This window comes from Muntiacus reevesi, chromosome 1, assembly GCF_963930625.1.
Source record: "Muntiacus reevesi chromosome 1, mMunRee1.1, whole genome shotgun sequence".
In the NCBI taxonomy this organism is placed as follows: domain Eukaryota; kingdom Metazoa; phylum Chordata; class Mammalia; order Artiodactyla; family Cervidae; genus Muntiacus; species Muntiacus reevesi.
The window spans coordinates 186,149,462-186,162,799 of record NC_089249.1 but is presented as its reverse complement, the minus strand read 5'-3'; positions in this window follow the sequence as shown (position 1 = coordinate 186,162,799).

Here is a 13,338-nt window from a genome sequence, read left to right as displayed (position 1 = left end):
ACTCACACATGACTACTGGAAAAACCATAGCTTTGACTATGTGAACCTTTGTTGGCAAAGTAATCTCTGCTTTTTAATATGCTGCCTAGGTTGGTCATAGCTTTTCTTCCAAGGAGCAAGCACCTTTTAATTTCATAGCTGCAGTCACCATCTGCAGTGATTTTGGAGCCCAAGAAAATTAAGTTTCTCACTGCTTCCATTCTTTCCCCATCTATTTGCCATGAAGTGATGAGACCAGATGCCATGATCTTAGTTTTTTGGACATGGAGTGTTAAGCCAGCTTTTTCACTTTCTTCTTTCATCAAGAGGCTCTTTAGTTTCCCTTTGCTTTCTGCCACAGGGTGGTGTAATCTGCATATCTGAGGTTACTGATATTTCTCCCAGCAATCTTGATTCCAGTTTATGCTCATACAGCCTGGCATTTCACATGATGTACTCTGCATATAAATTAAATAAACAGGGTGAAAATATAGAGCCTTGATATACTCTTTTTGTAACTTGGAACAAGTCTGTTGTTCCATGTGTGGTTCTAACTTGCTTCTTGACCTGCCTGAGGATTTCTCAGGAGGCAGATCAGGTGGTCTGGTATTCCCATCTCTTTAAGAATTTTCCGGTTTGTTGTGATCCACACAGTCAAAGGCTTTGGCATAGTCAATGAAGCAGAAGTAGATGTTTCTCTGAAATTCTCTTGTTTCTTCTATGATTCAGCAGATGTTGGCAATTTGATCCCTGGTTCCTCTGCCTTTTTAAAGTCCAGTCTGAACATCTGGAATTTCTCAGGTCACCTACTGTTGAAGCCTAACTTGAAGAATTTTGAGAATTACCTTGTCAGCATGTGAAATGAGTGGAATTGTGTGGTAGTTTGAACACTTATTGGCATTGCCTCACTTTGGGATTGGAATGAAAATTGACCTTTTCCAGTCATTTCCAAAACTGACCTTTTAGTCAGTATAAACTACTTCTAATATAACTATTATTATAATGTAATATAAATAATATGCTCTAAATATTTTACTACCACTAACACTAATTTAGAAAACTAAAATAATTTTATTTTTATTGGAGTATAGTTGCTTTACAATATTGTGGTAGTTTTTCTGTATGGCAAGGTGAATCACCTAGGTGCATACATACATCCACTCCTTTTTGGAATTTCCTCCCCATTTAGGTCACCACAGAACATTGAGTAGACTTCTTTGTGCTCTAGAGCAGGTTCTCATTAGTCATGTATTTTATTCACATGTTTTTAAGGACTCACTTTGTGGTTTTTTTTCCATTTATTTTTATTAGTTGGAGGCTAAATACTTTACAATATTGTAGTGGTTTTTGCCATACATTGACATGAACCAGCCATGGATTTACATGTGTTCCCCATCCTGAATCCCCCTCCCCACTCCCTTCCCATCCCATCCCTCTCGGTCTTCCCAGTGCACCAGCCCCGAGCACTTGTCTCATGCATCCAACCTGGGCTGGTGATCTGTTTCACCCTTGACAGTATACTTGTTTCAATGCTATTCTCTCAGAACATCCCACCCTCGCCTACTCCCACAGAGTCCCAAAGTCTGTTGTGTACATCTTTGTCTCTTTTTCTGTTTTGCATATAGGGTTATTGTTACCATCTTTTAAAATTCCGTATATATGCATTAGTATGCTGTATTGGTGTTTATCTTTCTGGCTTACTTCACTCTGTATAATGGGCTCCAGTTTCATCCATCTCATTAGAACTGATTCAAATGAATTCTTTTTAATGGCTGAGTAATATTCCATTGCGTATATGTACCACAGCTTCCTTATCCATTTGTCTGCTGATGGGCATCTAGGTTGCTTGCACGTCCTGGCTATTATAAACAGTGCTGTAATGAATATTGGGGTGCACGTGTCTCTTTCAGATCTGGTTTCCTTGGTGTGTATGCCCAGCAGTGGGATTGCTGGGTCATATGGCAGTTCTATTTCCAGCTTTTTAAGGAATCTCCACACTGTTCTCCATAGTGGCTGTACTAGTTTGCATTCCCACCAAGAATGTAAGAGGGTTCCCTTTTCTCCACGCCCTCTCCATTGGCTGTTGTGTGAAGCATGGATTGTAAGGAGGCCGTGGTAAAAGCAGTGTCGCCATTCAGGAAGCAGCTGCAGTAGCCCGGAGCGTATTCAGGATGGTTCCACTTTCCCTCTTTCTTCAGAACTCAAATCAGATTCTGGCACCTCTGTTGGGGCTCTTGTAAATCACCCAAGCTGAATCTAAGGCTCCCGTGACACCACTGCATATGGCGACAGCTCTTTGCATACATGTCTGTCTTCTCCATCAGACTTTGAACTTTCCAAGTCTAGGGCCAAGTTTCACTGATTTTTGTGTCCCCATCGTTTCCTGTGGTGACCACTGCTTGGTAAAAAATAATGAGCACCATTAGCTGTTCTATTATTTGTAACAGGCACTTTACTAACCAGGATCTCCAAGTAGCAAGTCTGCAAAATTTCTCATAATCTTGTGAAACGTATAATATTAGAAAGAGTGCAAGTGGGGGGGAGGAGCCATGATTCAAATACTTCTAATGTATCCCTTTTAAGAACATTTTATCTCTGAGGATCCTAAATAAAATCTCATGGAGAAAGAAAAGCATATTGGTTCTTTATGACGCATGTCACTTATATTGTCAGGAATATGCCCAACTCAATAGCCCTGAGGCCCACTAAGAGTCTGGAACTCATAATCAACTGTATTATGTCAATAGGCTTTCAGCAGAACATTTTTTCTAAAATAATTTTTTAAAAAGCAACATTATCTTGTACAGGAATAAAAATATAAAACAGTGGAACAGAGTAAGAATCATGGAACAGACCCATGTATAAATAAACTTACTATATGCAAATCAACAGGCTATTCATTAAATTGTATTGGTAGAACTAGTTAGCCTTTAAAAAATAAATTTTATCACAATGTGTCTATTACAATGGCTAAAATCCAGAAGCGTGATGTTGGAGAAGACTCTTGAGAGTCTCTTGGACTGTAAAGAGATCAAACCAGTCAATCCTAAAGGAAATCAATCCTGAATATTCATTGGAAGGAATGATGCTGAAGCTGAAGGTCCAATAATTTGGCCACCTGAATCAAAGAGCGGACTCATTGGAAAAGACCCTGATGATGGGAAAGACTGAAGGCAGAAGGGGAAGCCAGAGAACAAGATGGTTGGATGGTACCACCAACTCAATGGACATGAGTTTGAGCAAGCTCTGGGAGATAGTGAAGGACAGGGAAGCCTGGTGTGCTGCAGTCCATGTGGTCACAAAGAGTCAGACACAACTGAGTGAATGAACAACAAAATACAGAACACTGACAAACCAAATGCTGGCAAGGATGCAGAACCACCCGAACTCTCATTCATTTCTGAGAGTGCAAAGTGGTATGGCCACTTTAGAGGACAGTTTGGCGGTGTATTACAAAACTAAACAAACTCTTACTCCGTAATCCAGTAATCACAGTCAGTGAAGAGCTGACTCATTGCAAAAGACCCTGGTACTGGGAAAGACTGAAGGCAAAAGGCAAACAGGCAAACCTGCTCATCATGGCCACCATCTGGAGGGAGCCTAGCCTCCACACCCTCATGAACCTCTTTCTGTGGGCCCTCTCCATTTCCGAGGTCCTCTACATCTTTGCCACCATCCCACACTTGTTGGCCGACCTGCACTGTTGTCATGCATTACGGCTTTGCTTCTGTCATCTATCTCAAGCCCAAGGGGCCCCAGTGTCTGGAAGGAGACATGCTGATGGGCATCACCTACATGGTCCTCACACCTTTCCTGAGCCCCATCACCTTCAGCCTCTGGAACAAGGAGCTGAAGATTGCTGTGAAGAAGACCTTCCTCGGCAAACTCTACCCAGAAAAAAATGTGACTATCTGGGAGGAATTCCTTGGAAATAGCTAAAATGTCTTATCAGATGCGACCAGTAAAAATGGCACCCTGCAAACATGTTTGTCTAATGCTTTAAGACTTTTAAGAACCCTTATAGGCAACATGCAATTGTATCCACAATGGTTAAACAGAATTAGGATGGGAAGATGGATGAGATGATAGCACAGAGAAAGTCAGCTTCACTGAGTCCTATCTGTTGCAAGACCCTTTGTCAGGGAGCATTAAACCTGGAATCTGGGGGATTTCCCTGGTGGTCCAGTGGTTAAGAATCCATCTGGCAATGCAGGGGACATGAGTTCGATCCCTGGTCAGGGGACAACGATTCCACATGCTATGGAGCAACTAAGCCTGCACCCCACACGTACTGAGCTTGTGTGCTCTGGAGACCGTGTGCCACACTACAGGGTCTGTGCACTGCAACAAAAGATCCTGCAGGAAGCAGCAAAGATCTCCTGTGCCACAACTAAAACACAATTCAGTTAAATAAATAAATATTAAAAATTTGGAATCTGTTCTCCTACCAGAAACCAGGATGGTTTAATTACTCCCATCAACATAAACTTGTATGGCAAAAATAAATGGAAAAGTTCAAGCCTCCACCCTCCTTTGGGCAGCAACAGTTATCTACAACACAACTTTTGTGAGGCTTTGGAAGACTAAGCCAGATTACAGCATAGGAGAGCAAAGAGACCTAAATTTCAGTTTTGTGCATATTGTAATAAGCAGACTCAGGAAAAAGTCAAGGAAATCTTCATATTTCAAGAGTGAATCTTGAGCAAGTGCAGAGAGACTGCGAAGACTCTGTAGCTAATGCAAAGAAAGAAGTCCCACCAAGAGAGATCATCTGTTGTGTTAAATAGTGACATGGCACATGGGCCAGAGTGCAACTCTTTGGAGAAGTGCAGTAATGAGTGCAGAGTCCAGGTTGTAAGTGTATCCCAAGGCCATGCTGGTTTAAAGATCCCCCATGAACATGAGGGAGGATTTTTTCTTTTATCTTTTCGTGGTTAAGATTTTATTTTATTTTTTTTAATTTATTTTTATTAGTTGGAGGCTAATTACTTTACAATATTGTAGTGGTTTTTTTCATACATTGACATGAATTAGCCATGGATTTACATGTATTCCCCATCCTGACCCCCCCTGCCACCTCCCTCTCTACCCGATCCCTCTGGGTCTTCCCAGTGCACCAGGCCCGAGCACTTGTCTCATGCATTCAACCTGGGCTGGTGATCTGTTTCACCCTAGATAATACACATGTTTTGATGCTGTTCTCTTGAAACATCCCACCCTCGCCTTCTCCCACAGAGTCCCAAAATCTGTTCTGTATATCTGTGTCTCTTTTTCTGTTTTGCATATAGGATTATCATTACCATCTTTCTAAATTCCATATATATGTGTTAGCATACTGTAATGGTCTTTATCTTTCTGGCTTACTTCACTCTGTATAATGGGCTCCAGTTTCATCCATCTCATTAGAACTGATTCAAATGACTTCTTTTTAATGGCTGAGTAATATTCCATGGTATATATGTACCACAGCTTCCTTATCCCTTCATCTGCTGATGGGCATCTAGATTGGGAGAAAATAATAGCAAACAAAGCAACAGACAAAGGATTAATCTCAAAAATATACAAGCAACTCATGAAGCTCAATTCCAGAAAAATAAATGACCCAATCAAGAAATGAGCCAAAGAACTAAACAGATGTTTCTCCAAAGAAGACATACAGATGGCTAACAAACACATGAAAAGATGCTCAACATCATTCATTATCAGAGAAATGCAAATCAAAACCTCAATGAGGTACCATTACATGCCAGTCAGGATGGCTGTTATCAAAAAGTCTACAAGCAATAAATGCTGGAGAGGATGTGGAGAAAAGGGAACCCTCTTACACTGTTGGTGGGAATGCAAACTAGTACAGCCGCTATGGAAAACAGTGTGGAGGTTCCTTAAAAAACTGGAAATAGAACTGCCATATGACCCAGCAATCCCACTTCTGGGCATACACACCGAGGAAACCAGATCTGAAAGAGACACGTGCACCCCAATGTTCATCGCAGCACTGTTTATAATAGCCAGGACATGGAAGCAACCTAGATGCCCATCAGCACATGAGGGAGGATTTAAGGTTGATCATACTTCACAGTTTCTAGCAAATAGGAGAGGAAGAAGTGGAAGCAGTGACATATTTTATTTTCTTGAGCTCCACATCACTGTTGGAATGAAAGCTATGACAAACCTAGACAGCATATTAAAAAGCAAAGATATCACTTTGCCAACAAATGTCTGTATAGTCAACCCTATGGTTTTTCCAGTAGTCATGTATGGATGTGAGAGTTGGACCATAAAGAAGGCTGATGCTGAAGAACTGATGCTTTCAAACTGTGTTGCTGGAAAAGACTCTTGAGAGTCCCTTGGACAGCAAGGAAATCAAACCAGTCAATTCTAAATCAAACCTGAATCAAACCTGAATATTCATTGGGAGGATTGTTGCTTCAGGAGACAGTGGAGGACAGAGGAGGCTGCAGCCCATGGGATTGCAAAGAGTCGGACACAACTTAGTGACTGAACAACAGCAATACTTCATAGTACTTATAATTTGCTGAAAATATGTGCATTTAAGAGAATGACATATCATACTGTATGACATCACTTACAAGAGGAATTGTAAAAAGGTATTCACAAAAATAGAGAGCTGAATGGTGGTTTTCAGGGGCTAAGGAGAGAAAGAATTTGGACAATGTTGTTTAGAGGCCCAAATTTGAAACCAGTCAATCAACCAGAGGATCAACAAGATCTGGGGGGCAAAATACAGCATTGTGAGTATAGACAATAATCACGTATTATCAACTTCAAAGTTGCTAAGAGACTGGATCTTAATTGTTCCCACACCTCCAAAACAATGTGATAATTATGTGACATGACAGAGATTTTAGCTAACACTGCAGTGGTAATCATATTGTAGTATACAAATGCATGCCCAATGTACACTCTAAACTTACACTTTATTATGTATCATTATCTCAGTTTAAAAAATGTCCCTTGACAAACTTATAGCATTTCAGAGTGTGAATTGATATATTAAAAGTGGCAATTTACAGTATTTTAATGGACAGTCATTTATGATGATGCCATTTTGTACAACAATAAATGCAATTAAAATATGTAAGTAATGGTCAAATTAGCCAATGTTTTAAGAAAGTAAGTGTGTGTGAAAGTGAAAGTATAAATAATTATGTTCATGTGTAAATTGAATAGTAAACTATACCTCATTTTCCTAAAGTTGAATTCAATCTTTCTCTATAACTTGAGCAGTAAGAACATCCCGTGTTACCATGCAGTGGGATGATGTGGAGAAAATTTCAGTGTAACTGGGGATCTCAGAGTGTCCTCCTTTGCATAATATACTGCGTGCTTCATGTTACTGTTCAAATACGTTATCTCATTACCACCTCGCAATGGGGCATCAGGGCAGATAGATTCCCATCTACTTGACAGAGGGGAAAACAGCCTCAAAACTGTTGCATGACTCACCAAGATCACACACATCAGTAGGATCAGACTTCCAATGGAGGACTTTTCTATCCCCATGCTTCTCCACCCAATGCTTCACACACCAATTTCCTCCAGTGGGTTTTTTGGGTTCCCCATCCCAAAGAGGAGAACCAGGCCATTTTCAGATCAAATCTATCAGCATCCTAAGAGCTTTTTAAACCACAGGTGGGTAACTGAAGCCAACCATACATTGGAGTGGGCATCCTCATGGCTCAGATGGTAAAGAATCTGCCTGCAATGCAGGAGACCTGGGTTCGATCCCTGAGTTGGGATGATTCCCTGGAGAAGGGCATGGCAACCCATTACAGTATTCTTGCCTGGAAAATTCCATGGACAGAGGAGCCTGGCTGGCTACAGTCTATGGAGTCACAAAGAGTGGGACCCGACTGAGTGACTGACACTTTCACTTTCACTTTTATACATTGGAGTGTGCATTGGGACATTGAGGGACTATTTCTATAGATTCAGGAGTTTAAAGGTCTGGTCTTGTAAGAATTCCTGAGTAACTCTTTTCACAGCGATGCTGAGATGCTCCCCTCCCCTGGGACTAAGGAAAGTCTGGACAAGAACACAAGCTAGGCTCTTTCATTTTCTTCATTAAAGGCCAACTTGACCTCTAATCTTATTAATACTAACATCCAAATGGAAAGAAATCCTGGAACGTGATAGGGTATACACATTGAGTCAGGCACCCAATGTCTGATGCAACTTATTACAATTCTTTAGGCTATCAGTTTCTTGAGGTCAGGAAGTTTGTGCGTTTTGGTCACCATCACACCCAACATCAACATGGTACTTGGAAGATACAGTTAATTAACAGATATTTCTTGGTTGGATCAGTGCAATCCCCAGAACACTAAATAAAGCAGAATGCTAGCTTACACTTTTTACCATGTGAAGCCTCATTGCTCTCCAAAGCAGTGGGAAACTGTGTGGGAAGCTGTGTTTGAGGTCAGGATGACCTGGCTTAAATCTTGCCTCTCATTTTCCCACCTAATAATGGATATTTTATAGACATATTCCACATTTGGGTAAATAATAGAATGTTCAAAGCCATGACATGTATATGTCACATTAGGTATATCCATTAACAAAGAACTGCTAAACAAATCTTGATTCATTCATACATGGAACACAAGGCAGCCATTAAGTTCATTTAATCCTTGGACTTCATTAGCATCCTCTGTCCCTGGGGATCCTCTCTAATATCATGGCTTTATGTATCTTGTGTACACAGATGGTCCTCAATTTCTTATATTTATCCCTATCCACTTGCTTAGTCAACATCTCCAAGTGGATATCTAGGAGGCATCTCGAACTTAACATGTCCAAATTCTTCATGTTCTTGTTGCTTTTATCATGCTTTCTCTTTCTTTCTTCTTCTGTTCCTCCCCCCACCAACTCCTTCCTTTCCTTATCTTCTTTCTCTTCTTTTCCATTTCTCTTCTCCTTTCTCACTCTCTCCCTCTTTTCTTCCCCCTTCCCCTTCTTCTCCCCATCCCACCCCTCCTTGTTTCTCTTCTTCTTCTGTTCTTCTCCCTTTGCCCTCTTCCCCTTTTGGGGGATGATGAAAATGTTCTAGAACTAGATAGACATGGTGGTTGAATAATATTGTAAACATGCTAAATTTCACCTAATTATTCACTTTAAAGTGGTTCAAGTTGTATGAATTTCACCTCAAAAACAAAGCCCCCTCCACAAAACACAGTGAAATCCCACAATACTACTCTTATTTTATGGGTTTGTGTTTGTTCACATGCCCCATGCACACAGAGGTCTGTAAAGATGCCTGTCAAACTCATCATCTTGATCACACAGCTGGCCACTGCACGACTTTTAGCCTTATCTGCAGCATCTCCATTATTTAATAGAAGAATCACAGTTTTGTATTTATTTTAACATTTTGAAGGACATTTAATTAAACTAATGATATGAATGGGGAAGAAAAAGGATAGAGATGCACAGGAAGCAGCTTCCTCAGCCCCAGTGAGCAATAGAAGGGCTGTTGTCTTGCCAATGTCAGCAGTCAGAGTCCTAAATCCCAAATTTGAGAGCATTAGACTCTGCTCAAGGTCCCGAGATAATTGACTCACCTCTGGCAGGCAGGGAGACAGGGAAAGTGAGGACAGTCTCCCTGAGGTTGCCCTATGCTTCCTGGAGTCCCCAGGGGTCCCAGCATCCCTGTACCAGAGGACAGATGCAGAGTCAGTGGGACCACAGAGGGAGATGGCAGCAGGTAGGAGCAGAGGCAGCATATAATAGAGGTGAGGCTCAGTAAACCGCCCCCACCTGGTTGGCATTATCAGGGTGGCAGGCTCCTTGCCTTGCAGCCCTCACCTGTAAGGTCCTCGTCTACAGGGAAGCGCCAAACCAGGACCTTCAGTTGGAGTGAGGCAGAACAAGATACAAAGCTTGGAGCCCAGGTGAGTCATCTTCCAACCCTTCCAGTTGACCAGGAGAGAACTGGGGAACCTGGAGCTGCTTGGAGAAGCCACACTATTTATAAAACTCTTTGTCTAATTTGAATCTATGGGTAGATGCAGAAGTCAGTGCTCCACTTCTTGGCTCCAGAGTAATGTGGTGGTTACTTTGCCGGACAAGTGAGAAAACCGAGGTGCTGAGAGAAGAGCTACCTCTATATCTTACACAGAACAGTTGTCCAACTATCCTCTCTGTATCAGCCAAAAACCAATGGTGAACTGATTGCAGTGAGGCAGAGAAAAGAGACAAACTGATTTAGGATCCAGTCCCTCCGTGTGATTGTAAAGTATTAGGGAGGCACCAGGGTGGACAGGTACTGTGATGGTAAGGAGTCAAGAATGAAAATAGGGAGGATAAAGGGAGGCAGCAGGTGGCTGAGATGGGAGGGAGGGGGTGTAGAGAGGGGAACACAAACAGCTTCATGAGAAGAGAGAGCCAGGATGGGGGCAGACAGGTAAGGCAAGTTGGAGACAACACAGACCTAGCCTGTGGTTCACCAGGGGCAGTTCTCCCCAGGGGACACTGTGCAATACCTGAGATCCCTCTGATTGTCACAGTTGGAGATGCTATTGGCATCTAGAGGGTAACAGGGATGCTGCTCAACATCTTTTAATGCCCAAGGCAGCCCCCAACCATAGAAAATGATCAGCCCCTAATGTCCCTGATGCTGAAGTTGGAAAATCCTGCTGCAGTGGTATGTGTGGACAGGGTTTGTCCATAGGAGGGTTTGACCTCTGAGTTCTGGGTGGGAACTTGTCCCTCTGTGTCAGAGAGCTGGGTCACACTCCTTCTCTGGGGCTGTCCAGTTTAATTGCAGAGGAGCCCCTAAGTGTTTTCCTGGTGGATCAATGCCAAGAGACGTCAGTCCACCTCTCTGCCATCATGAACTCACACCCACCTTGGTTCTAATGCTTCTTTTTACTTTCAAAAATTAGGAGACTTTACTTCTTGGAGCAGTTTTAGGTTTATGGAACACTGAGCAGATAGTGTAGAGGATTTCCACATACCCTTTCTCTTCCTGCACACAGCTTCCCCTATTATTATTATTATTATTTAAAAAATTTTGGAAGATATTTGCTTTACAGTGTTGTGCTAATTTCTGCAATACATCAACATGAATCAGCCACAGCTATGCATATGTCCCTTCCCTCTTGAAGCTCTCTCCCATCTCCCACCACGTCCCACCCCTCAAGACAGCAGTGGAGATGCAGACAGAGAGAACAGGTTTTGTGTACGTAGTGGTGCGGGGGCGGGGGGGGAGGAGGATGGGGCAAACTGAGACAGTATTATGGAAATATATACATTACCATATGTAAAATAGATAGCCAGTGGGAATTTGTTGTGTGGCACAAGGAACTCAATCCTATTATTAATATCATGCATAAGCGAGGTACATGTGTTACAGTTGCTGAATCAACACTGACACAGTATTATTAAGTAAAGCCCACAGTTTATGTTAGGATTCACTCTTGGTGCTGTATATCCTATGAGCTTTGAGAAATGTGCAATGTTATGTATCCACCATTATAGTATGATACAGAGTTGTTTCACTACCTTAAAAAAAAATTCCACCTATTCATCTCTCTCTCTCTCCTCCTGAGTACTGAAAACCAGTCTTTTGACTGTCTCCATAGTTTTGCCTTTTCCCAGAAGGAACAGAAACCAGTCTCAGCTGTGTTCTGCATCCCCACCATCCCAAAATATATATAAGCAGCCCTGGACCAACTCCCCAGGACATAGTGAGCTCTTGTCTTCTTATAGTTCCTATCTGTTTATTCCTGGCTGTGGACTCTTGTCATCTTAATTAATATAGGGAGGTAGTGTGTGGATGGTCTGGTATGGTGAAGCTAACAGTTCCCTTGTCTTGGAAGTGGCTCTGACATTCATTAACAGCCAGAAATAAGTGGTGCATATAACAGAGAAGTAAGGAGAAGATAGACTTTGGGGTCATTCAGATGTAGGTGAGTTCCTGGCTCCCTTACTCAAGATCCATGGTCCCTTTGACAAGTGATGTGTCCTCTGTGGAATGCAGCCACCACTTCTGTAAAACAAGGATCACAGCCGGTGCCTCACAATATTGTGGTAAAGATTTCATAAGAAACACATGAGTGCAGGTGCCAACATCCAGTAAATGGTAGCTATTCTTATTGAGAACCCCAAATCCAGTGTCCGAGAAAGTTGCATCTCCAAGATGACCCATTATAATGGCAGTCATAAAAAAGTTAGAAGCAAGGACTTGAGACCCACTTAAGAGTTGTTGTTGTTTCAAAAGCACACCATAATGAGTGATGAAATCTGTTTTGGGAATAGATGCCCAGGAAGACTGTGTGAGGAAGATCACGCTTAAACTGAGTCTTAAAAATGAACAAGTAGAGTAGCATTGACAAGTATGCAGTGCCATGTTTAAAACAAACAGCTGGTGGGAAGCTGCTGTATAGTACAGGGAGCTCAGCTTGGTGCTCTGTGATGACCTAGAGGGGTGGGATGGGGGAGTGGGAGGGAGGGTCAGGATTGAAAGGATATATGTATACATATAGCTGCTTCCCGGGTGGCTCAGATGATTAAGAATCTGCCCACAATGTGGGAGACCCAGGTTCAATCTTTGGGTCAGGAAGGTCCCCTGGAGAAGGGAATAGCTACCCACTCCAGTGTTCTTGCCTGGAGAATTCCATAGACCAAAGAACCTGGTGGGCTATAGTCCATGGGGTCACAAAGAGTTGGACATGACTGAGCAACTAATACTTTCACTTTTTCTTTTCGTAGCTGATTCATGTTATTGTACAGCAGAGCCTAACACAACTGTTGTAGAGCAACTAAAATTTAATTAAGCTTTTTATTTTGTGTTGGGATATAGCTGATTAGCAATGTTGTGATAGTTTCAGGTGGACAGCAAAGGGAATCAGCTGTACATATACATGTCTTCATTCTTCCCCAAACCCCTCTCCCATCCAGTCTGGCACATAGCATTGAGCAGAGTTCCTTGTGCTATACAGTAGGTCCTTGTTGGTTATTCATTTTAAATAAAGCAGTGTACATGCTGATTCCAGACTCCCTAGCTATCCCTCCCCTTCATCCTTTAAATATACCCATGCCCAAATAAATGAACAGGTATTTTCCAGCTGGAAAAGGGGAGGAACCAACATCTGGGTAAAATGAGCAACTTAGGAATTACAACTGTACTCTGTATATCATTGGTTTTCAACCAAGGGTGACTTTGCCCTCCCACCACCACCTTGGGGACCTTGGCAATGTTGAGACATTTTTGGCTGTCACTACTGAGCAGGGGCTACTGGCATCTGAGTGATAGAGAGCAGGGATGCTGCTAAACACCTAACAGTGCACAGGATAGCCACCACCCCCAACAGCAAAGAATTATCTTACCCCAAATAT